Below are 25,277 nucleotides of genomic sequence, written 5' to 3'. Positions count from 1 at the left end.
AAGGGTGAGTTCTGGCGTAGAAGCCGAATCGCAAATCGTTAATGTTAATTGGTAATTTTATGGATCGATTAAATTATTTACTCGGATGAAAGTGATTAATACTTTTATTACATGTCAATGATGGTCATGAAAGCGATAAACATGGATGAGACGGATGCAAACGGATTATTTACATGAAATTATGATGGAAACATTAATGAGTTCTCTGTTGAAATAAGTCAATTAGGCTAAATATGACGGATATACAACGAATATGCGAATAAGCAGATGAAAATTATATCAATGACGAATTCCAGAAACTCAATATGAACAAATTGAATCTCTAAAACCCGGGTTTGAATTTAATGACGAAAACCCGTAAATATGAATTATAAGGGATTTAAGTCGGATTTATGATGAATTGAACATATTAATGAATGATGAATTATGATACGATATACATGTGAATATTAAACTATTGTGATGAAGAATTAAAGAAAATAAACGAAACAAATAACAAACACACGAATTACAGAGGACGAAGAAGAAGAAAAGAAGCGAGGCTGCGGCGGCCCTCACGAAGAGGCGCAGCAGAACTCGCGCTCCTTCGAAAGAGGCGCAGCGATTCTTTGCGTCTTTTCTCGACGTCTGTCTACTGGAAATCCGCAAAAACAGAGTCTTAAAGCACGGTTTTGGAAATCAGTTTTAATGGTGTTTTCGACATAAATCTTACAACGATGATACGATAAACAAAATACAATAAATGAAAGAGGATTATACACCCTCAGACTTACATGTTGACGAAACGAGATGAACTAAGATATCGACTAGTGAATGCTCGACGCGAATGCAAAGAGAGTGCCCTCGTAAGAGGAAAACGATTGATTAATTTAAGTTGATTGAGTGTAGTTGGTCAAATTGGTCGGTCATGCAACGGAGAGGCTGGTACCTGGAAGGATCCGAGCTTACGTGGTCGGAAGTCCAAGCACGTAGGCGCCAATTAGTAAGAACAAAGTCTAGAATGCAAAGGGAGAAGAGAAGGGCGGACACTCGCGTGAGAAATATGAGGAACGAAGGCTCCTATTTATACTAATCACGCGGAGGAATAGGGTTTCAGAGACTCTTTGGAAGTGAATCTCGGAAAGATATGAAAAAAAGATACGTAAGACATGCAAAGAAGGGCCTGGGAAGAGGCACAGCAGCCACTGCGTCTCTTGGAAGAGGCGCAACACTGCTGCGTCTATTCCCGTGAGGTTTCCTCCCTTTGAAGAAAGATTTCGCGTTTGAGTTATGGTAGGACGGAAATAATTCGATTATCTTATGAATATTACGGGATATTGTTTGCCAAAAGATAGAATTTATGAAATATGGAATAGAAATATCCGGAACATTCCAGAACATTCCGACTCGGGATTTAACAGTTATCAGAAAATGGAGACGGTTTTTGACCCGGACTCCGAATGTACTCTAATTACTGCCAAAACGACCGTATCGGGACGTAGATGACAACTAAGAGGTTGACATTTAATATTTGAGCAATCACTTGACGACAATCTTACGAACTGTCACAAATCGTTCCGCGAATCAAACATGCGGCCCAATCATCACCGGGTGGTTTGCGGGAGGTGCGAAATGAGGTATCTCTGAGCCCCCACTTTGACCGAGGCTTGGACAAGGCGAAAGTCAAAGTATAGCCATCAGGTCAATCGAAGATTACAACCTGACGACTATGAAGACGCGAGGCGGTTCAAGGGGTCTGAACCATGGACCTGTCGTCGGGAACATTTTAGAGTCTGTCGACTATCGGGGAGGGTCGTTTAAAGTCCATTAGACTACGTAAGGAAGCTCGCCAGCCATAAGAAGAAACCATACCTGAGATACCCCTGGGTGAAGCGGGACTGAAGACGCTTCGGCAAAACTCTTTGGTCTGAAGATAACTTGGTGTCTGAAGGCATTAGGGGTCACAGGGAACTTTGGTCGAACTCTGCGGGGAAACAAGAAACATTGAAAGCAGCAGGACGTCAGTAGAAACTGATGGGGAATCCGCTTGCGTTAGTCTCAAGCGAACTCTGGCAAACCTTGAGGTTGAATCTGCTTGCGTCGGTCTCAAACAAACTCTTGCTTGGGAATATTTTGTCGACTAGGAACATCTAGATCGTCGTGGGAGAAATCTTGAGCAAGATCGCAAAATACTCTCTGCTACTGCTGGATATAATGATCTTGAGCAATACGCAAAATATCTGCTATTTGGATAAAATGCGGGCCGGAACGAAAGAAAATCATCGAAACGGACCAAAAGAATATAATAGCGTTGAAGAAGAGGCGCACCAAAGATGGGCCCACAAATAACGAACTCATAACGAATTTTTGAAAATCCGTATGGAGGGAACACAAGGAAGAGGCGCAGCAAGAGCTGCGTCTCTTGGAAGAGGCGCATGGCGCCCTGCCTGCGTCTTTTCCCCAATTTGGCTTTTTCTCGCGTAAAACGCGAACTCGAAGGATTGTATTTCATTATTTCGAAACACAATTCTTGCAATTTCTCTCTCAAATCTTCACCATTTCCGTCGAGGTTTGATCCAAAAGCTTGCATTAAACATGACTAATCGAGGTATGTGTTCCAATCTTGCATTAATCATCTACATTTGTCGAATTTTGAGCCGCGAAAACTAGGGTTTTCGACCCTTTTGATCGAAAATTTGGGGCTTTTCCCCCAAATGGATTTGCTATGCCAAATTGATGTTAGAAACGGATAGTAGGCAATGTTAGGAACATAACCATGTATTTACTTCGAATTTTCATCGAGTTTTGAGCCCTTGAGTGAATTTGAGACGGTTTTACAGCTGAACCGTAAATTGCTTCGAAAATAGCCTTAGGAATGCCCATTGGCGATGAAATTTGGTATTTGGGATCCTTGGATGATGGGTAAACTTTCTACCATCTCGAAATTTTGGTTTGTGACAACTTTTTCAGGACACCTTTCTAGGGCATAATCGCCGTTATGGCGGAATGCTGCCGAATTTTCGACTTGAACCTGGAACTAGGCTTTGACTTGGACTTTACTTGACCCAATTTATCTCATGAGTGATTGGGTTGGCGGGAATATGGCCAAAGATGGCATGGAAAGGGCAGTTTTCAGGGCTCTGAAGGCTCGAAAACTCCTTAACAAAGGCTTGTCGTCATGTGACGCGGCCTGAATTTACTTTAACGTTGCAGGTGATGAGGCTTTACTTCGGGAGGACTCCCATGGAGATAGACGCCGCATCGTTGAGGAGGCTTTAGAGCGTGCCTTCACCGCCGCGGTGATGGCCACCGGAGACGAGGCTCACGAGGAGGAGGCCGTCGAGGAGGAGGAGATCCCGAGACGGGCCAACGTCGGGCAAGGAGGTCGTCACCGAGAGGAGCTCTGCGTGGCTGAGACACGGGAGAGTAGGCACCTCGTGTGTGGGCTGCAGAGGGTCACCCGTCCTACAGACGGTGAAGAGCACGGTAAATAGGAATTCACTACTCATTACCTGTCCTCTTTCATTCTTTTAGTTCAAATTTCTTTCAAATTTCAGCCAAAACTAAAGATAGGTTTGTTTCAAATCATTATAGGAGGCCGGGAACATCAGGTCGTTCTCGGGTTACACGACAGCGATGGAGCACTACGAGCGGCTGTCGGCGGAGGAGAGGGCCATGATCGAGCGTGGAGCGTTTGGTCCTCTGGTTCAGGTCTGGAGGGATATCGTGAAGAGGAAGTTGCGGGCTAACCTTAGCCTGGTCCGCGCTTTCTTGGACCGATTCTGGGATACGACTTCCACGTTTCACCTGCCTTTCGGTGAGGTGGGAGTCACTCTGGAGGATTATGGCATGATTTCTGGTCTGCCGTGTGGGACCGAGGAGATGGTGTGGCCGGAGACTGCTATGAGGGCGGATTCAGCCGAGGCGAGGAGATTGATCGGCTGGAACTTGTCGCCGAAGGCTGTTGTAGTGCCGGGTTTGGTACCCAGTACCTACGTCCGAGACTACTTTGCGGGGAAGACCCCGACGCTGGTGACGATCGATGGGAGGGAGACTGCTCCTCCTCCTTGTACAGCTGAGCAGAGGGCTCGTCTGTGGCTTTGGTGGTTCCTGTCTTCGATTTACCTCGGAGACAAGGGCGAGAGGCTATCGACGAAGCTTCTTCCCTTTCTTTCTGACCTGAGTTCCCTAGGACGCTGGGGACCGGGTCATCGCTGGTTTTGCGGTCCTCATCCGCTTCATGAGGGCCATGGTTCGTCCGGAGTTGATGGAGAAGGGGACTTCTCTGGCGCGCCGGACCGGGACTCGTTGGAGGTATGAACCTTCCTTTAGACCAAGGTAAATTCCTTTCTTTATTAAATCGCGAAAGATCGTCATTGATTATTCTGTTCTACAGGCGTGGGTGTACTCTTACTTCCCGAGTCTCGCGCCCAAGAGGACGGAGTCAGCTGGAGAAGGCCTATCCCGTGGTGAGGATTGGGTGATGTCCGACGAAGAGCAAGCGCTCTTCGCACAATGTCTACCGGCGGGACGTGAACGCCCTTGGTGAGCGGCGTGAGTATCCCACTCGTATTCATTTATATTTCTTATCCTTTGCCTTCACTTGATCATAGGAATGATCTTTGCCTTATCTTGTCGCGGTGGGTGCCCGGACCTTGGGCGGAGTACGCGGAGCGCCTCCTTTGTCGCCGAGGTCCTTCGACCTAGGAGCCCGAGTCGGCCGTTGTGGACGTCGATGGGTCTGTGTGGTATCCGGGCGAGCGTTTGGCTCGTCGGTGCTCTCGGGACGCGTTGACGGTTCCCGTCGATCCTCCGAGGACAATGTTCGGGGAGCCTGCGAGGCCGAGAGGGAGGCGGACTGGCCGGTGCCGTGGCGACGACCTTCTTCTCCCCGGCGAGGACTACTCGGCGTTCCTTTACGGGAGGTTGGCGTACTGGCCAGTAGTGGTGAGTATCTTTTACTTTTCCTTGATTTGATTTTGAGAATTACGACGAAAGATCGTCGATTAATGAGAATTATTTGTCCTTGCAGGAGGTCGAGGCGGCGGGCATCGAGCCCCCAGAGTACCCCGAGACCCTCGAGTACACTGACGCGACTGGGAGGACGACGATCTCCGAGCTGCGTGACTTTGACGTAGCTGTGACGGATGCTGGCCTAGACGACGACGGCAAAGATCGATTCGGAGGGTGAGCCTCCAGCTTATATACCTTTCGTGTAAGAACACATTTGATTGAACTTGTTCAATTTACTGAGAATTTCTTTTGATAATGCAGGTCGCGCCATCCCGGTTCGTGGCACTATGGAGGGTGGCCAACCGGCTACGAGCTACCGCCATCGAGGCACTCGTCGGTGGTCGAGGTCGTCAGGTATGAACCTCATTTGATTTCTTTTGATTTTTTGATTTTCGATTTTGCTTGAATTGATTGACATGAGCCAATTTACTTCTGTTTATAGGCTGGCCGTGAGTCGGAGCGAGAGTTGACCCAGTCTCGGGAGGAGACAGCTCGCTTGTTGAGGGAGCTCGAGTTTCGGGATGCCGAGGTTGCTGCTCTTACGGCGAGGGTTGCTGAGTTCGAGGGTGCCCAGCAGTAGTTTTGTGTAGTTTTGTACATTTGGACATCTGATTTTGAACATTTTTGGACTTTGTTTGGGGCGCAAGCCCCCAGTTTGCTTGGACTTTGGACTTTGTTCGGGGCGCAAGCCCCCGGTTGCTTGTACATTTGTATATACGATGGCCCGAGTGCTTTTCTTTGCTTTGGGTTGTGTTGCTTGTATCTCGCAGGTTAGTTCTTGAACAGGTTTGGTAGATAACGGTTTACGCCGTCATGCTGCCGAAATTTACATGGAAATTACGCAAAACATACATTTTATACATATGGCCTTTGACCAGCGCAAAATGAGACTCGAAAGAGCATGAAAAATGCAAAAATTTTGTCGGAAATGACCGGACGGTAGGGAGGGTTACCCCCTAAAAAAAAAAGAAAAAAGAGAAATCTGTAAGTGTAGAAATGAAATGTTGAAATGAAAACAAAAGGAAATTGTTTCCCAAAAAGAAAATGAAATTTACTTCCTAAAAAAATAAAAAAATGAAATTCATTTCCTAAGAATAAAAAGTTTGAGTGTCATGAAATGGCGAAGGTGTCGATGTTGCCTCGAAATGCATGCCCGCGAAAATAGGAAACTTGAAACATGGTAAACTGCTCGTATTTACCAAAATAAAATCCCGTAAGAATAGGAATTTATTCGTTATAGAATTAGGAAAGATCCAAACGCGGAAATCACAGAAGTGAGCTTGGGGAAGAGGCGCAGCATGAGCTGCGTCCCTTTGAAGAGGCGCAGCAGGCGCTGCGCCTGTTCCCAAGTTGGTCCGTTCTGGCGGATTTTTGGAAACAGCAATTAGTATAAATAGAAGCGTCGACGAGGCGTTAATTCACACAATTCTTCCGTCTCTTCCTCGTCTATTCACATAAAACCCTCGAAATAAATCTTCAAGAGAAAATTGTCATCATGAATACTTTGGAGATCCGTCTGAAGGAATGGACCAACGAGTTTTCGAATGTGGAGAAGCACGACATGGGTGCTTATAACCTTGGGTCTTTGTTGAGTTTGAAACTCATTAAGATTGTAAAACCGTTCTTGGATGCTTGCCTTGACCATTGGGACCCGAATTATCATGTTTTCGCGTTCCCAGGAGGTGACATTTGCCCATTTCCTGAAGAAATAGCTGCTATTGGTGGATGGGATCCTGAACATTTACCTGCCATTCCTTCCACTTCACAAGGGTATAAGAGCAAATTCAGAGACTTGCTTGGGTGACCGGACTTGAGGTGGATCGCCTAGTTACCCCGAAAGGCGTGAGAATGTTGGATTTTGTAGACCGATTCATTAACGGGGCCGACCCTCTTGTTTCCCATGTTGCCAGGAGGAGGGCATTTGGCTTTTGTTTTCTGCACGTGTATGTCTTCCAAGGACACGTTGATGAAGATTTGAGAGGTGATCCCCGTCTTTTGGGTCTTATTGAGCAAATGGAGTGCGCAGAGCCCGGCTTGTTTATGCTTAGGGAGATCATCTTGGGTTTGGATAATAGGAAATCCAACCGCGATCTGCCGTTCTTGGGGAGTCCCGTCATTTTGCAGGTAAGAGACATCATTCCTTTTTTTTTTTTTTTTTTTTTTTTTTTTTTTTTTTTTTTTTTTTTTTTGTTGTTGTTTGGTGTCTAATACCTGCTTTTGGTAGGTTTGGCTTATGGAACGGCTCCGACTGCTCGAGTCCCCAGTTCATGCACTTTCCTATCATTCCCGTATGATTGCGATGAGGACGCGGTTGTACATGGTGGACTTCACCCGGGTCTGTGACTATTGGAAGAACACGCTGAAGAATGATGATGGCCCGTTGATTAGGTGGGTTGTACCGTGGTGGCACCTCAAGTCCGTCACTGGAGTGTCTTCTTTGGATCCCACTAGGTCCGTGCGCATTCCGGGACTGGAGTTCATGGTATGCATCTTTCCGGAAAGATTGATGAGGCAAGTTGGGCTGAAGCAGACGATCCCGAGGCTTGACACCGTCCCTCAGACTGCTATGGCGCTTACTACAGAGAGCCGAAGAGAGTGGGCTATCAAATGGGCCCAAAGAAACATGTGGTTCTTGAGTTTCTCCGCCAATGCTTTGTGGGTGTCGGATTCCTATCTGAGGTGGAGAAAGGCTGCGACTTCGGAAGAGCGCGAGAGACTAAGGAAACGCGAACCTGTTGACTACAAGGTGCGCGAGGGAGAGAAAGAGAAGGAGAAGCATCTGACAGAGGGAGAAGAAGAAGCCGATTTTCAGGTGATGTGACCATAATTGGCGCATATTTAGCCCCCGAATTACCATTGTTTCCATGCTTTTTAGTGCCTATTTGGGACATTTCTTATCTTTAGTTCTTTGTTTTGCATATTCTTTGAGATTTTGATCCCTTGGTAGGAAAGGAGTAAGAATCTTGCATTTTCATGGCAAAACAAGGCTAAATTGATTGTATTCAATGACCAAGCATCAAGGAGAGACAAGACTAGAAGGCCTTTGTACATATCATAGTAGAAGAGCAATGTTGAGAAAAGGATCCTTGAGTCCCCGAGGAAATCCCCAAGGAATTCATGAAGAAAAGGGAAGAAAAGAAGAAGAATTGAAGCTGACCAACAATCCGAACGGATTGTACCAAATCCGCCCGTCCGTCCAGCCCAATCCGAGCGTCCCACCTTGGAATCCGCTCGGATTCCCCCAAAGACAATCCGAGCGTCCCTCTCTTGAATCCGCTCGGATTCCTCAGCCCAGATCCAGCCGTCCCGACTCCAATCCGCACGGATTTCAAGACAAAGACGTTTTTCATTCTTCAAGCTACGAAAAGAGAAGCCCTTCTCTCAGAAAATACCGGATTCTCCTTGCTCAACTTAAAAAGTGTAATTACTAGTTTAGCCCTTAGTTAACCCTAATGCATCCTCCCTAATTTTCACTATAAATACCCCATTAGGCTTATTAGAGGAGCATGTTCTTCTTATCAATAATTAGTGTAGTTAATATCAATCAAATCTCTCTTTAATATTGTAATCAAGTATTAATCAAGTTTTAATCCAAGTTTTAGTTCTTTAATCTCTCTCTTGTTCTTCCTTTATTTTGGGTAATTGAAGATTATTTGGGTTATTATTGGGAGATTGACAACCTCTCAATCTAGGATTCAAGTACTTCTATTATTCTTGCTTTATTATTGGAATCATTAGTAGGTATAATCTCTTAATCCCTTTTTAATTATTGTTAATTACTTTCATTTATTCATCATGTTTCATTATGTTAGTATGATTGACAACCTTTCTAGCATGATCAATATGATAATGAGTGAGTAGTCTCTTAGCTAGGGTTTAATGGGTGATTAGGGAAACCAACATGGGGAATGATTCATGCTTAAATTAATATGCTTTCATATCTTATTTGCTTGCTTGTTTTGATCTTAATACATGCACATGTTATATTTGATGAAATGCTAAGCCTATGAATCCTTGCATTTACTATCATCTTCTATCCTTTCAACTTGACTTGTAAGACATAACCCAACTCGAGTCTTGTTAGACCATGCATGTGTTGAGTAGGAAAGATTAAGTCGACTTGTAGGTGTTGTACAATCTAATCGATTCGCTCCGGGACCCAAACTTTCCTAGGATTGTAAGATATAACCCAACTCAATCCATCACAACAATAATTGCTTGCTTATAATTTGAGAACATGTTTGTATGATCATATCCCATGACTCCCCTATGAACCCATGACACCCTAGTGCCTTTAATCAATTATTTACACCCCTTATTTTATTCATCTTGCTAGTTTATTTTCATTGTTATTTTAGTTTAGTAACCTTCTACATCAACCCAATTTGTGACACCCCTAGACACTACTAGTTACAATAGAATTCTCATTTCAATACCCGTCCCTTGGGATCCGACCTTTACTTGCCTCTTTACTAATTGTAGAGTTGTTTGTGGAGTATAAATTGTGTTTTTTATCGACCATTGACCAACGACCACATATGCTTAATTGTGAACACGAAATGGCCTCGATCAAAAATGGCGCCGTTGCCGGGGACGGTGTTTAATTGATTTAAGATTTCTTTTGTTGTTATTAGTTGTGTCTTTTTCACCTTGGGGAAGTAAAACTCTTCAAGGTTTGTTCTAATTGTTTTCGAGTTGTTTGATATTTTGCATGTCTAGAAGGTTACAAAGAGATTTGTTACCTTTTGACCGCGAAATCGAAAGAACCTTGACGAATAATAGGAGACTTGTTAGGAGGAATTTGGGAGGTGTTGGTGAAGTTGTTCAACCCACTAGTGAGTTTGTCAATCCTTTCGCAATAGAAGGAGAAGAAAACCCATTACACAATATCCCACAAAATCCACCTACAATGCCTAAATTCTCGTCACACTCTATACCCACCGAGGAGGATCTACCAAATGGTACTCCTACACCGCAACATCTCACCGGTAATTTTATTGCCAAGTCCGCCTTCATCCAACTAGTTGAGAGAAGCCAATTCGGGGGAATGCCTAGTGAGGACCCTCATTCTCATATGGAAACCTTTTGCGATTATTGTGAAGCTATCTCTCAAACGGGCGTGACTCAAGACCAAATAAGATGGGTCTTATTTCCTTTTTCGTTAATCGGCACCGCAAAGCAATGGTTGAAGGGCCTTGATAAGGCCACCCTTTGAATAGATTCTTGGAAGAAGCTAGCTCTAGCTTTCTACAAAAATTCTACCCAGGAAAAGACTAACATGCTAAGAGCTCAAATTACGGGTTTTAAGCAAAGGGATGAAGAATCTTTGTATGAAGCTTGGGAGCGGTTCAAAGGTATTTGTCGCTCATGTCCTCACCATGGACTTAGCGAATGGTTTTTAGTGCAACAATTTTGGAATGGTTTATATGAAGATTCAAGGAACATTCTCAATATGGGATCAAATGGAATGTTCACCGAAGTTGATGACAATCAAACATGGAACAAGATTGAGGAAATGGCGGTCCATAATTCACAATATAGTAGACCTCGCAAGGCTACTAGAGGAGGAAAGTACGAAGTGGACTCCGTTACTCAATTGGGTGCTCAACTTAGTGCTCACATTGACACAATCAACTTGAAGTTTGAACAAGCTATGGCTAGACTTGAGGAAAACTCAAAATCATCAAAGCATCATGTCAATGCCATGACGGCATCCTCATCAATCCCAAGTGGGATATGTGAGAATTGTGGAACTTTGGGTCATGACTCAAGTGAGTGTAGGGGAACAACCGAACAAGTTAATGCTTTCCAAGCTTACAAAAGTGGTACCCCTTATTCAAATTTTTACAATGAAAACACCAAGTTCCATCCAAATCTCTCATACAAAAGCCAAAATGTTCAAAACCCTCAAACAACATACACTCCACCACCCATGAGAAATCAAAATCAAAGACCCTTTTACAATCAAAACCAAGGTTACCAAAATCAAAATCCATACAATCACCAAAATGACCAAGGTTTTGATGTCCAAAAAGCGGTCCTCCAAATGCAAAAGAATCAACAAGAATTTTTCACCCAAATGCAAAAAGATAGCCAAGCAAAAGACACCACCATCAACAACATTCTAGCTCACACCAAGATGTTGGAAACACAATTGACTCAACTAGCATCTTCAAGCTCACAAAGACAAAAGGGGCAATTACCACCTCAAAGTAATCCCCCTAGACATGAAACGGTTAGTGCCATTCACTTGAGAAGTGGTACAAGATATGAGGCACCGAAGAAGCAAGTTGAGGATGAAGTTGTGAAAGCTAGTGAGAAGGAAGAAATTGTGCAAAGCCCCAAAGAAGGGGAATCATCAAAAGAAGAAAGTTCAAAGAAAAATGAAGACAAGGCCAAAGAGAAGGAGCCCATTGTGATTAGACTTCCTTTTCCAAGTCGTCAAGCCAAGCCCAAATTTGATGATCAACTTGGAAAGTTCATGGAAATTGTGAAGAATTTAGAAGTCTCAATTCCCTTCACGGAATTAATCAATCATGTTCCGGCCTATGCAAAGTACATGAAAGATATCCTCACAAAGAAGAAGTCGATCCGGAAACTTGAGACTATCGCCTTTACTAAGGTGAGTAGTGCAATACTTCAAGGGAGTTCACCTCCAAAGTTAAAGGATCCAGGAAGCTTCTCAATACCGTGTACCATTGGCGACACGACGATCAACAAAGCCTTATGTGATCTAGGGGCTAGTGTGAGTGTCATGCCATACTCGGTGAGTAAAAGGTTGGGAATGGGAGAGCTTAAATGCACCAATATCACTCTTCAAATGGCCGATAGATCGACGAAGACACCATTAGGGATATGGGAAGATGTCCCCGTGCGAATTGGGAAGTTTTTCATCCCGGTGGACTTTGTCATTGTTGATATGGAGGAAGATTCCAACATTCCAATCATCTTAGGAAGACCTTTCCTACACACCGCGGGTGCGGTGATTGATGTGAAACATGGAGAGCTCACTCTCGAAGTGGGAGATGAAAGCATAACTTTTAATCTTGACAAGACCATGAGAGCTCCTCGTTTGCATGAGCCATGTTTCATGATTGACCATTATAGCCGAAAAGATGAAAGGAAGAAATCGGAACTCCAATGGAGGAAGAAAATTGAAGATGCTCCATTCAAAGAGCAAGTGAATTGTGACAAGGAGAGCTTGCAAAGCTCATCAAAATCAACCAAGGAAGAAGAGGATGGCCTCATTGGCCAAGAGAAGAAATTGGGAGAGTTGTCTCCATCTAAGCAAGAGATTTTCAATGATCAACTCAATGAAGTTTGTGGTCTTTGGGACGACGAATTTGAAGGGATCTTTAATCCCTACATTGGGCATGCCATCGATCATGATCAACAACAAGGACCACGGTCTATTGAGGACCTCTACCATAACAATGAACAAGCTTTTGATTACTTCTTCAAGGTGTTGAGCAACATCAACAACACCTTGAACATGCCCCCTTGACATCTCATCAAGAATGAGAGTTTGGTGGAGTCCTCCCTAAACCACCACTTGTAAATATTTCTAACTCCCTAACTTACATTTCAATTCTTGTATTGCATTTTTGTCATTTTTGGATTTTATTTACTTTGATCAAAATAATTGTCATGAAAGAGAGAAGTGAGGGAGGGACTAACGATTTCAATTGATGTGTAGTGCTTTACCTTAGTGTGGGGATGGCAATTGCCTAGGCTATTCATGCCTTAGTAGTGCCCCCACAATGAAGAACACAAGATTTGAAAGAAAGAAAGAAAGAATGATAAGGGAAATGCATTGTGCACGAATGAAGTGAATCCGGGTACAACAGAGAAGAATCCGAGTGGATTCTTGAGAATCCGCCCGTCTGCAGCAAATCCGAGCGTCCTGCTGAGAAGACGCTCGTGGCTGAGCTGGAAATTGCAAATTTCTTGTCGTTAAAGAATCCGAGCGGATTTTCGGAAAGACGCCCGTCTCACGTAATCCGTCCGTCTTTTATACAAGACGCCCGTCTTGCAAATTGAAGAAAACAAAGAAAAATCTCGGATCTGAAATCCGTCGTCCTGCCGAGAATCCGCCCGTCCCTCAAAAAGAATCCGAGCGAATTCCCCTTAATCCGCCCGTCTCTAGGCGGGATTTTGAAAATTTTGAAGCTCGAGAATCCGCACGGATTGCGCCCAATCCGCACGGATTGTCCCTGCGTCTGAAATTGTCGACTTCTTCAAATACCCACCCCACCTTCATTCATTCATTCATTCACTCACAAACACTACCCACAACATCAAAACCCTCATCCTCTCCATCACAAAAACAAAAACCCTCAACAAAATCCACCAAAATCAAATCAAACCATCCTTCAAACAACAAATCAATCACTCCATCTTCAATAAAAATCAAAACCAAGAACAAATTCTTCAACCTTTGAATCGATTTTTGATTTCATAAAGGCAAAGCCTTTCACCTTCAAATCGATTTGGGCATTCTACAAATTGAAGATTTTGATTCTTTTCTTGGTTAGTTCATCAAATGGCAAGGACAAAGGGTGCAACAAAGGCAACAAAGGCACCAAAGGCAAAGGCTCTCTCTCAAAGGCAAAAAGCTCTCCAAACAAAGAAAGCTTTAGCAATGGTGGTAGCAACACCAACCTTGGAAGTGCAACAACAACAACAACAAACTTCTATGGGAGCATCACCTTCTACTCCGGTAATCGATCAACTCTTGCATTATCCGGAGGTAACTTTTATTTCCGATACCCATAGAAAGACATTTGCCAAGTTTGCTATGAAATCAATTCAACCCACCAAATTCATATGTAAAGATGCTTTGGAGAAATTGGGTGTTCTTGAACAAACAAAAGCCTTTTTCAATGCCATGGGTTTGAAGAAATTGTTTGAAACAAAGGAAGTAACATACCCCTCCCTTGTCTTAGAATTCTTAAGTTCTTTAAAAGTGACCAAAATTGAGAATAGGGAAAATCTTGAGTTTCGTCTAGCTAACACTAGTAGACGCATTACCTTTCCGGAATTGGGTGAAATTTTGGGTCTTAGCGATGAAGAGAAATATTATAAGCAATATGGGAAGTATGACCCCGAGCCTCTTTGGGAGGCAATCTCCAGGAAGAAATTTGATGATTTTCATGCTTGTCGTGCTCTTTTGGTCCATCATCCGGGCATAAGAGTATGGCACAAAGTTGTGGGAAATACCATAATTGCTAGGAAAGACACCAATCATTTCACAAGACTTGATTTTATTCTCCTTGAATCGGCTTTGAATATTGGAAGAATTCATACCAAGCCTTACAATTCTTTGAGGCTATTGGTTGATAGATGGCTCCATGTTGATAGTGGGAAGAAGGGTACAACCGTTATTGTTAATGGCGGCCTAGTCACGGTCCTAGCCAAGCACTTTGATCCTAATTTCAATAAGGATAGCAAGTACAAGGCAAAGGAAGGTGGCCATCTTATTGATATGTCTATCATGATTAACAAGTTCAAGTGGGTTGCTCACAATCCCCTTGACACCAAGTATGGGTGGCTTACTAGTGAGGCTCGATCATTCACTTTACCCGCGAAGATTTGTCGTCTAAGTGTCCACCGGACCAACTATTTACTTCCCCTATCCGAAGAAGCCGAGTACATCATTCAACAACAAAAGGGTGATCATGAAACTCCCTCCTCTTCCATTGTTATACCGCCTTACCCCTTTGTGTATGAAGAGTTCAAACCGCAAGGAGTTGAAATTGGGAAAGACTATATCACTCTTCTTATGCAAGCCATGCACAAGCAAGCTTATGAAGATCGGAAGAATGCTTATTTGGCTCAATATCCTCCCCTCTTACATCTAGCTCGGCAAGGACTCCTTGATCCATCTTGTCCTTTGCCTAGTTGGGCGGATAAGGAAGCCTTGTTTCCGGGTGCATCTAGGGACGTGGTGGAAGACAATGAGGTTGTTGGAAATGGTGAAGATGATGATGAGCAAGATGATGGAGAAAGAGATGAAGAAAGTGCCAAGGAAAGTGGCAATGTGACCGCTTCTCATGAGGGAAGTGGTGATGATGATAGCATGATGGAAGACTAGCTTTGGAGACTCCTACACTCCCATGGTTTGTCTATATCTCTTTGTATTTTATTTCATTTTGATCATTGTTGGTTTAGTCCTAGCAACATCAAAGGACTCACACCTCGGTACCATTGAGGTGTTCTCTTTATTGTTCCCATTTGTAAAATCCAAAATGACAATCTAGTTTCATGCATAGCATAGTGTGTGCATGAACTATACCCATCCTTGACATTAGCAATAATGTCTTATTTGGTTTGGGGAAGTTAATGCATACACAACGGGAGGTAATCTAAATTATCCTCTCCGTCATAACAAAAACCATGCATCATGTAGTATAGCTTAGTGTAGAATTGCATTTAGTATAGAAATCATGCATCATCTTTGCATAATTTCCATCATTTTGGCCATTGAGGACAATGCCCATATTAGTGTGGGGATGGGAATTCTAACACTTAACTTTTATTCAAAAACCCATAAAAATTGAAAAATTTCAAAAATCATAAAAATTGAAAAAAAATTGAAAAACCAAAAACAAGTTCATTTCCTTTGTATATATTGTCTTGTATATATTGTGTTTGTTTATCCTTGTTCACTTTGATTGACTACGCCACATCCGAGACATGAGGATATTGAAGACCGCATGGTATGATCTTTCCAATCTCCTTTTTCCTCTTTATGTTAATGACTATGTGGCTTTATTTTGATTGATGCGGTAAAAACAATGTGAACTTAGGACTTGCATTTAGATTATATGTCATATTAGTTGGTAGAATCATTTGCATTAGGATGTTTATATGGTAGTTGCATCATGGCATGTAGTTTGCATGTTAGAAAAATTTTGCGAAACCGTCTATTTGGGAAGCTTGACAAGTGTATATAGGCCCTAGTAGATGCTTTTTATTCTTAAGACTTTGCTTGTTAGAATACTTGTAAAACACCCTAGGATGTGTCATGCTAGTATCCTTTGACCCATGGTTTAAGGCCTAATCAAGAGTACCTTGTGGTGTGATAACTCCTTGGCTACCGTTTATTCCAAGGTGACCCTTGAAACCATGCATACATCCATCATTCATCCATGTTCTACCATACATTTTGTCATCAAAAAGGGAATGGGCACAAAAAGAAATCAATTTGAGTTCAATGAAATGAAAAATGAAAGAAAGTTTGCAAAAATGCATCAAATGAAAAGAGGAGCAAAAATAGACTCCTAAGCTTCAAATACAAGGCACCCTCGTTACTAATTGGGGTGACTTTGAAAATGTTCAAAAAAAGAAATGCAAAAAAGTTGTCAAGTGTTGAAATGCCAAAAATCAAAAAGAAATGACAAAAAGAAAGTGTTCTCAAATGTCAAATGCCAAATGAAATTGGGGGGAAAAACAAAAATGAAAGCAAACTCCCAAAATGAAACTCAAGATTCTATTGATCCCTTTATCCATCGTATCCATTTTTGTGCATGGTAGAGAGGGGACGACCCTTCTTCTTGTCTAGGCAAGAGGGGGAATTCCGCGATCCTCCAGTGTTTCTAACACCATAGGGAGTCTACTCTTGACAAAAGCATTTAACGATTGAGGACAAAGGTACCCTAGCTTGACACATTTTGGAGGTGATTTATTGGTATCCTTCTAGGCTTAGTAGTTTGAACAAATTGCATCTATGAAGGATTGTGTACCCTTGAATTGCTTCCCTTGTAGATAATTTCCGCCACTTAGATGAGGAAAGTGGCTATTCTTTTTGTAGATGCATCCATTATGTGATTTTATGTGCTTTAATGTTTGGATGTGTCGCCATTTTGGCAAGACCCACCTTGCCTTGCAAGAAGGCATCCTACCTCATGGTTGTCTTGTTGTGAGTTGAAGGGGCGGAGTGAGACCCGCTAATTGTCTCATATCGGCTATTATTATTAGGTTAGGTTAGTATTGGTCCTAGTCTTTGTCACCTCTTTACTCGGGATGAGCAAAGGTTCGGTTTGGGGATATTTGATGTGACCATAATTGGCGCATATTTAGCCCCCGAATTACCATTGTTTCCATGCTTTTTAGTGCCTATTTGAGTCATTTCTTATCTTTAGTTCTTTGTTTTGCATATTCTTTGAGATTTTGATCCCTTGGTAGGAAAGGAGTAAGAATCTTGCATTTTCATGGCAAAACAAGGCTAAATTGATTGTATTCAATGACCAAGCATCAAGGAGAGACAAGACTAGAAGGCCTTTGTACATATCATAGTAGAAGAGCAATGTTGAGAAAAGGATCCTTGAGTCCCCGAGGAAATCCCCAAGGAATTCATGAAGAAAAGGGAAGAAAAGAAGAAGAATTGAAGCTGACCAACAATCCGAACGGATTGTACCAAATCCGCCCGTCCGTCCAGCCCAATCCGAGCGTCCCACCTTGGAATCCGCTCGGATTCCCCCAGCACAATCCGAGCGTCCCTCTCTTGAATCCGCTCGGATTCCTCAGCCCAGATCCAGCCGTCCCGACTCCAATCCACACGGATTTCAGTACAGCACGTTTTTCATTCTTCAAGCTACAAAAAGAGAAGCCCTTCTCTCAGAAAATACCGGATTCTCCTTGCTCAACTTAAAAAGTGTAATTACTAGTTTAGCCCTTAGTTAACCCTAATGCATCCTCCCTAATTTTCACTATAAATACCCCATTAGGCTTATTAGAGGAGCATGTTCTTCTTATCAATAATTAGTGTAGTTAATATCAATCAAATCTCTCTTTAATATTGTAATCAAGTATTAATCAAGTTTTAATCCAAGTTTTAGTTCTTTAATATCTCTCTTGTTCTTCCTTTATTTTGGGTAATTGAAGATTATTTGGGTTATTATTGGGAGATTGACAACCTCTCAATCTAGGATTCAAGTACTTCTATTATTCTTGCTTTATTATTGGAATCATTAGTAGGTATAATCTCTTAATCCCTTTTTAATTATTGTTAATTACTTTCATTTATTCATCATGTTTCATTATGTTAGTATGATTGACAACCTTTCTAGCATGATCAATATGATAATGAGTGAGTAGTCTCTTAGCTAGGGTTTAATGGGTGATTAGGGGAAACCAACATGGGGAATGATTCATGCTTAAATTAATATGCTTTCATATCTTATTTGCTTGCTTGTTTTGATCTTAATACATGCACATGTTATATTTGATGAAATGCTAAGCCTATGAATCCTTGCATTTACTATCATCTTCTATCCTTTCAACTTGACTTGTAAGACATAACCCAACTCGAGTCTTGTTAGACCATGCATGTGTTGAGTAGGAAAGATTAAGTCGACTTGTAGGTGTTGTACAATCTAATCGATTCGGCTCCGGGACCCAAACTTTCCTAGGATTGTAAGATATAACCCAACTCAATCCATCACAACAATAATTGCTTGCTTATAATTTGAGAACATGTTTGTATGATCATATCCCATGACTCCCCTATGAACCCATGACACCCTAGTGCCTTTAATCAATTATTTACACCCCTTATTTTATTCATCTTGCTAGTTTATTTTCATTGTTATTTTAGTTTAGTAACCTTCTACATCAACCCAATTTGTGACACCCCTAGACACTACTAGTTACAATAGAATTCTCATTTCAATACCCGTCCCTTGGGATCCGACCTTTACTTGCCTCTTTACTAATTGTAGAGTTGTTTGTGGAGTATAAATTGTGTTTTTTATCGACCATTGACCAACGACCACATATGCTTAATTGTGAACACGAAATGGCCTCGATCATCAGGTCATTCACCCTTCGAAGAAATCAAAGACTACTCCTGTTGCGGAAATGGTGGTTGGCAAGAACGGAAGAGTCAGGCCTCGGGAAAGACCGTTGGTGATTAGGTCTGAAGTGGTGCAAGAGCGCCCGGCTCGAGGTCGTGACAAGAAATATGACAAGAGTGACAAGGGCAAGGGGAAGATGGAGGAATAGCCCGAGTCCTTATTTATTATTTGATTATTATTATTATTGTTGTCATAAAAAAGGAGGGATTTTTAGGATCCTAGCCTATTCTATTTTTATTATGTAACGTACTATTATTATTAGAAAGCGAATGGAATAAAAAAGGTTGAATGGTTATGAAACCGTTGTGATTTTCTTTTATTATTCTTGTCGAATTTCAAATGCAACGCAAATGTCCTTCTATTTACATTTTAGGTATAATGGGTTGAATCCTGTGAAGGATTGCCTACGTATTCACTTAAAAAAGCGAAATCAAACCCTTGCGCGTAGTTCGAGTAAATGTAAAAGAATAATTGTTCGAAGCAAGAGCTTGTAATGAACATAGAAACTAAGCATGAGCTTTTGCTTGTTCTCAAGGTGCGAATTTAGTTTATTTGATGATATGAGGATGACAAATTTGTCAAAATGCAAGAGCATAGTGACACTTAGCTTATTTCATTTGGGCGGGGGCCGTTTATTTAGTGCCACAAGAGCGACACATGGGTTTACGCGAGGCGCGTGTGTGGTCCTATTCTAGGCATAGTATCGTTCGAGTTGGTCAAGGTTTGTGGGGTTTGAAAACTCATTCCCATCTAGGTCTGTGATTCTAACCGCACCCCCTGGGAGTATGGATTTGACTAGATATGGTCCGGCCCAATTAGGTTTGAATTTTCCCCTTGGGTCGACAGGTAAAAGAGCTCTAACCGATTTGAGTACTAAGTCTCCTTCTTTGATGTTTCTTAGCCTAACCCTTTTGTTGAAAGCTCGTTTGATACATGCTTGATATGTTTGGACATTATGTAAGGCGCGTAGCCTACGTTCATCCAGGAGGATGAGTTCTTCATATCTATCTTTCTTCCAATCGGCTTCAGGGATTTGGCTTTCGAGTAGAATACGCAAGGATGGTATTTCTAGTTCGACTGGTTGTACGGCCTCCATGCCGTAGGTCAAATAGAAAGGAGTAGCCCAGTGGGCGTCCTAAGCGATGTACGGTACCCCATAGGGCAAAAGGTATCTTGCTTGGCCAATCTCTCGTAGTTGTCGGTCATTTTCTTGAGAATTGTGACAACATTCTTGTTTGCCGCCTCTACCGCGCCGTTAGTCGTGGTCTATAGGGGCGAAGAGTGGTGATGCTTAATCTTATATTTGGCTAGCAATTGCTCGGTTTCAGCTTGGAAGTGTGACCCATTATCACTAATGATCTCATGTGGGCAACCATATCGACAGATGATGTTGTTTTGTATGAATTTTGCCACATTTTTAGCCGTAAGACCGTGTAGGAAGTCGCTTCTACCCATTTGGTGAAATAGTCAATCGCCACTAGAATGAAACAGTGACCTCCTGTTCCGGCTGGGGTTATCTTTCCGATTATGTCAATTCCCCATGCGGAAAATGGCCAAGGAGATGTCATCGTGTATAGCAACGAAGGAGGGACATGTTGTACATTCCCGAAGATTTGGCAATTGTGGCAATGTCTCACGTATTTGATGCAATCGGATTCCATTGTGGTCCAATAATACCCTAAACGTGTGATTTTCTTTGCCATCATAGGCCCACTCATGTGGGGACCGCATTCTCCGTCGTGGACTTCTTCCATCACCTTTCGTGCCTGTGAATGATCAAGGCAACGTAGGACTACACCAAGAGGTGTTCTTTTGTATAACTCTCCTTGCATCAGGATGTATTGGGAAGCTAATAGGCATATAGCACGTTGTCCCCTTTTGTCCATATCCGGTGGATAGGTACCATTAAGCTTGAAATTCAGGATTGCTTGGAACCAGGGTTCCTGTGCGATTTCCTCTTCATTGGTGATTTGGTGGACATAAGCCGGTTCTGACCGTCGTTCGATACACAAGGGCATGTCTATCATGTGATCTGGCATATTTATCAAGGATGCAAGTTTCGCAAGAGCGTCTGCAAATTGATTTTCCTCCCGAGGTAGGTGTAAGTAGGTTACGTGATCAAAGAATTGAGCCACTTGGTCTATCCTAGCCTGATAGGGTGCGAGGCTTTCACTTCGGATTTTCCAAGATCCTGTAACTTGGTTGATGATTAGTGATGAGTCCCCATGTACTCGGAGGTTTTTGATGCCTAAGCTTACTGCCGCTTGTAGCCCAATGAGACAAGCTTCATACTCTGCAGCGTTGTTTGTCACCTCGAAGTCGAGTTTGACAGAAATCGGTGTATGCTCACCTTCAGGAGAAATGAGCAACACTCCTATTCCGAATCCTCTTAAATTTGATGCTCCATCAAAGTATAGATCCCAGGAGTCTACATCTGTTTGAAGTATATCCTCGTCGGGAAATGACCAAGTATCTATGGTTTGTGCGTCGTTGATGGGATTTTCTGCGAAGAATTCGGCGACGGCGCGACCTTTTATGACTTTTAGTGGCACATATTTGAGGTCGAATTCGAGAGCATCGAGTCCACCTTGCAAGACGTCCGTTGAGGACGGGTTTCTCAAGAGGTATTTGTTGGATCCATTTTGGAATATATTTTGACGGAGTAGCTAAGCATGTAGTGACGTAGCTTCTTCGTTGCCCACACAAGAGCGAGGCATGTCTTTTCGAGTTGCGAGTATTTGCACTCATATTCCAGAAACTTCTTACTGAGATAGTAAATAGCTCTTTCTTCGCTTCCTACAGTTTGAGCCAACATGGCACCCATGGCGGTTTCAGTTACTGTGAGATATAAACCAAGAGGTTGATCTTGTTGTGGCGGCATGAGCACTGGTGGTTTAGCCAATATCTCCTTGATTCGGTCAAACGCCTTTTGACAATCATCATCCCACATGGTGTGGTCTGTTTTCTTGAGTTTCTTGAAGATAGGCTCGCAAATCATTGTAAGTTTCGATATGAATCGACTTATGTATTGTACTTTTCCCAGGAATCCTCTGACTTCTTTTTCTGTTTGAGGTTGTGGCATTTCGATCAGAGCTTTGATTTTGGAAGGATCTATTTCTATACCTCTTTGGTGACGACGTATCCCGGAGTTTCCCGGATGTTACCCCAAATGTGCATTTCTGGGGGTTGAGTCTCATGTTGTACTTTCGTAGCCTTGCGAAGAATTTGCGAAGGTTTGCAATATGTCCCTCTCTTTCCTTGGACTTGACGATCATGTCATCTACATATACCTCAACTTCTTTGTGCATCATGTCATGTAGGAGTGTAGTTGCGGTGCGTTGGTATGTAGCTCCGGCGTTGATCAAGCCGAATGGCATTACTGTATAGCAATATGTTCCCCATTGGGTGACGAATGCGGTCTTGTGCATATCTTCCATGGCCATCTTGATTTGGTTATAACCCGCATATCCATCCATGAAGGATAGTAATGCGTGGTCTGCAGTATTGTCTACCAATATGTCGATGTGAGGTAGAGGAAAGTCATCTTTTGGACTCGCTTTGTTTAAGTCCCTAAAGTCAACACAAACACGGATTCTCCCATCCTTTTTGGGTACGGGTACTATGTTAGCTACCCAGTCAGAATACTCGGAAACTTTGATGAACCCGGCTTTGAATTGTTTATCAACTTCTTCCTTAATCTTTAGAGCCCATTCTGTTCTCATTCGTCGAAGCTTCATTTCACTGGGTTTGAAACCTGGCTTAATCGGAATCCTATGTTCGGCGATATCCCTGTCGATCCCTGGCATGTCCTTGTAGGACCAAGCGAAAACGTCTTTGAATTCATTTAGGAGGTCTATGAAATCGGCCCTTTCGGTGGAGCTCAAGGTAGTCCCTATCCTAAGTTCTTTGGGTTCTAGTTCGGTTCCTACGTTGATGGGTTCGGTATCTTCTATTACTGGTCCCTTTCCCCTTCTTGTAATATTTCTTTGGCTACGTAGGGAGGTATTTCGGTCAAGTCTGGGTCTTGGTCATCCTCAGTATCATCATAAACAGAATTGCACTCGAAAGAACACAGAGAGTAAGTAGAACCTGATTTATTCATATTAAGATTTGAGTAAAGTTGAAACAAAGAAGCCAACTGATCCATGGTCAGTGGTGGCAAAGGAACAGTAGTTGGGGCATTTCCCGAACTACCGTGACTACTCGAGGCTAAGCTAGGAGAAACGAAGGGAGTGGGGATGACAACAGGAGTAGACTCTCTAATGACTTCTCTAGACTCCGACTCTGACTCCGACTCCGACTTTGACTCGAACTCGTCGTCTTCTGGTTCTCCTTTGAACATCTCTCCTTCTCCAGTAGTGAGCTTGAAGAGTCTTCCTTGGTTGTTGGTCCATTTGATAGATTTCCTCCATCCTTTCTGCTGCTTTGTGTCGATTTCTGTGATCAACGCGGTGGGGTTGAAGCGATCGTCCTGAAGTATCATAGTAATGATCTCATCTTGCGCGGCCCTAATGAATCGATCTTCTCCAAACAATAGGCTCACAAACTTGTTCGTCGAAAGCAAGGTGCTTGACGGGTTTTTGAGTAGGAACCGTTTCGGGAGGAATGAAGTAGCAATCGTGAAAGATCTCGATTCCGGCTAACTTCCTCTCAAGATAATGCCAAGGTTCGGGAAATCCGTGAAAGAGTTCTGAACTTCCTTCTTGAACGAAGTACCCATTTAGAGTGGGGAGATATGGTCTCATTTGGACTCCCACGTGCTTGCGATTTTGGACTTGAGCGAGCATTTCGAGAACTTCCTCTTTTGTAGGTTTGTACCCTAGTCCAAGTGGTATCCTTGTCGAGTTGCCTTCCTTGTATGGTGCAAAGGTATTTTTCCGAGTTGGGTTCAAAGGCATTCCAGGAAGTATCCCGAGATTTGAGTATGTGGTTGACCACCAAGTTGGAGTAGGGATTATAGTGTAAGGGTGCCAACTCACTTTCTATGACATTCACACTTTGGAAGCCCCCAAGTTCGTATATGGGATCCGCAAGGACTCGATTGTTTGATTGTTTCTCGATTATTGCCTTGATGGGTGACGAAGTGATCGTCACAACTTTGCCATTTAGTGGGATCTTGATCTTTTGATGAAGGGTGGATGTTACCGCTTTGGAAGCATGAATCCAAGGCCTTCCCAGAAGTATGTTGAATGAAGCTTCGATGTCCACTATTTGGAAGTTAACTTTTCGCTCGATTGGTCTCGTGGCTATGGTTAGGCTAGCAAGTCCAACCACTTTTCGTCGTGTACCGTCATATGCACGTACACCTTGATTGGTGGGGGTCCAATCCGACTCTTTCATGCCTAGCTTGTATGCCGTTTTGAGGGGTATGACGTTGACCACGGAGCCATCGTCTACCAAGGTCATTGGCACATTTTTCTTTAGACAAATGACAGTGATGTATAGAGCAAGGTTGTGACTAGCGCCAAAAGGTGGCAAGTCTTCATCCGAGAAAGTAACTGGATTACTTAGCTTAGGTGATTCTTGGAAGACCAAGTTGACTACATCTTCAGGAGTGGAGTTATGTGCTACATTCAATTTGGCCAAAGCTTGCAGTAAAGCTTGGCGATGCGGAAATGAGCTTGCCACTAGTTTCCAGACTGAAAGATAAGCCTTGGTCTTCTGTAATTTCTTGAGCAAATGATCAGTGGGGTCATCTTCGTTGTCATTTGGTGTGATGACGTTGGTTGGACCGTTTTGAGTAGTGCTTTGATATGGGCGACCCGAACGAGTTAGGTGATCCACATCTTGGTCTTCACCATTTTGGACTATTTCCTTGACTAAGGAGTTTTCAATGAGGTATTCGTCTTCATCATCATCGGCCCAAACCCCATTGACTGCAGCTAGTTCCTTCATTCTCATGATGTCACTTTCTAGTCGTATGATTTGATCGACTAGTTTATCAACCACGGTGACTACTTCTTGCATAGTGGCATTTTGAGAGAAGATCAATGGTACGCGTTCTTTAGGTATTGCGTTGGGATTGCGCAAGGTCGTTACCATGTTTTCTAGTTCCCACACTTGTCTATCTACATTCCTTGCCCATGTGATGAAGTCGGAAATGGTAGGGGAGATAGTGGAGTAGAGCCTTTCTTTCTCAATTGCATGAATTTCATTTTCGGTGGGAGAAATGAGGTGTGAGCAATCTAAGGTAGATTCGTCACTTGTAATCACTAGAACTCCAAGAGGATTCTGAGTGTTGTTGGGCTTACCTCCTGGTGGAATTGGAAGTCGACCATCTTCAATCATATCTTGAAGCACGTGTTTCAACTTGTAGCATTTTTTACGTGTCGTGCCCTTTGCCCCTATGGTATTCACGGAGAGGAATTTTCATCCCGAATTTGGACTTCCTTTCGGGTTCGGGAGTAGGTCCAATGGGTTGGAGTTTAC

General features: G+C 42.9%; 1 non-coding gene across 1 annotated transcript; it reads right to left on the bottom strand.

The window, feature by feature from the left end:
* Nucleotides 1-10,270: 10,270 nt before the first annotated feature.
* Nucleotides 10,271-10,377, bottom strand: LOC141637003 (small nucleolar RNA R71). Its single transcript, XR_012541568.1, has one exon. It is a non-coding gene; the product is annotated as a small nucleolar RNA R71 (small nucleolar RNA).
* Nucleotides 10,378-25,277: the final 14,900 nt, after the last annotated feature.

Source organism: Silene latifolia, chromosome Y (assembly GCF_048544455.1).
Source record: "Silene latifolia isolate original U9 population chromosome Y, ASM4854445v1, whole genome shotgun sequence".
NCBI classification, from domain to species: domain Eukaryota; kingdom Viridiplantae; phylum Streptophyta; class Magnoliopsida; order Caryophyllales; family Caryophyllaceae; genus Silene; species Silene latifolia.
The sequence above is the reverse complement of the archived record's forward strand: the minus strand, read 5'-3'. Positions and strand labels throughout refer to the sequence as shown.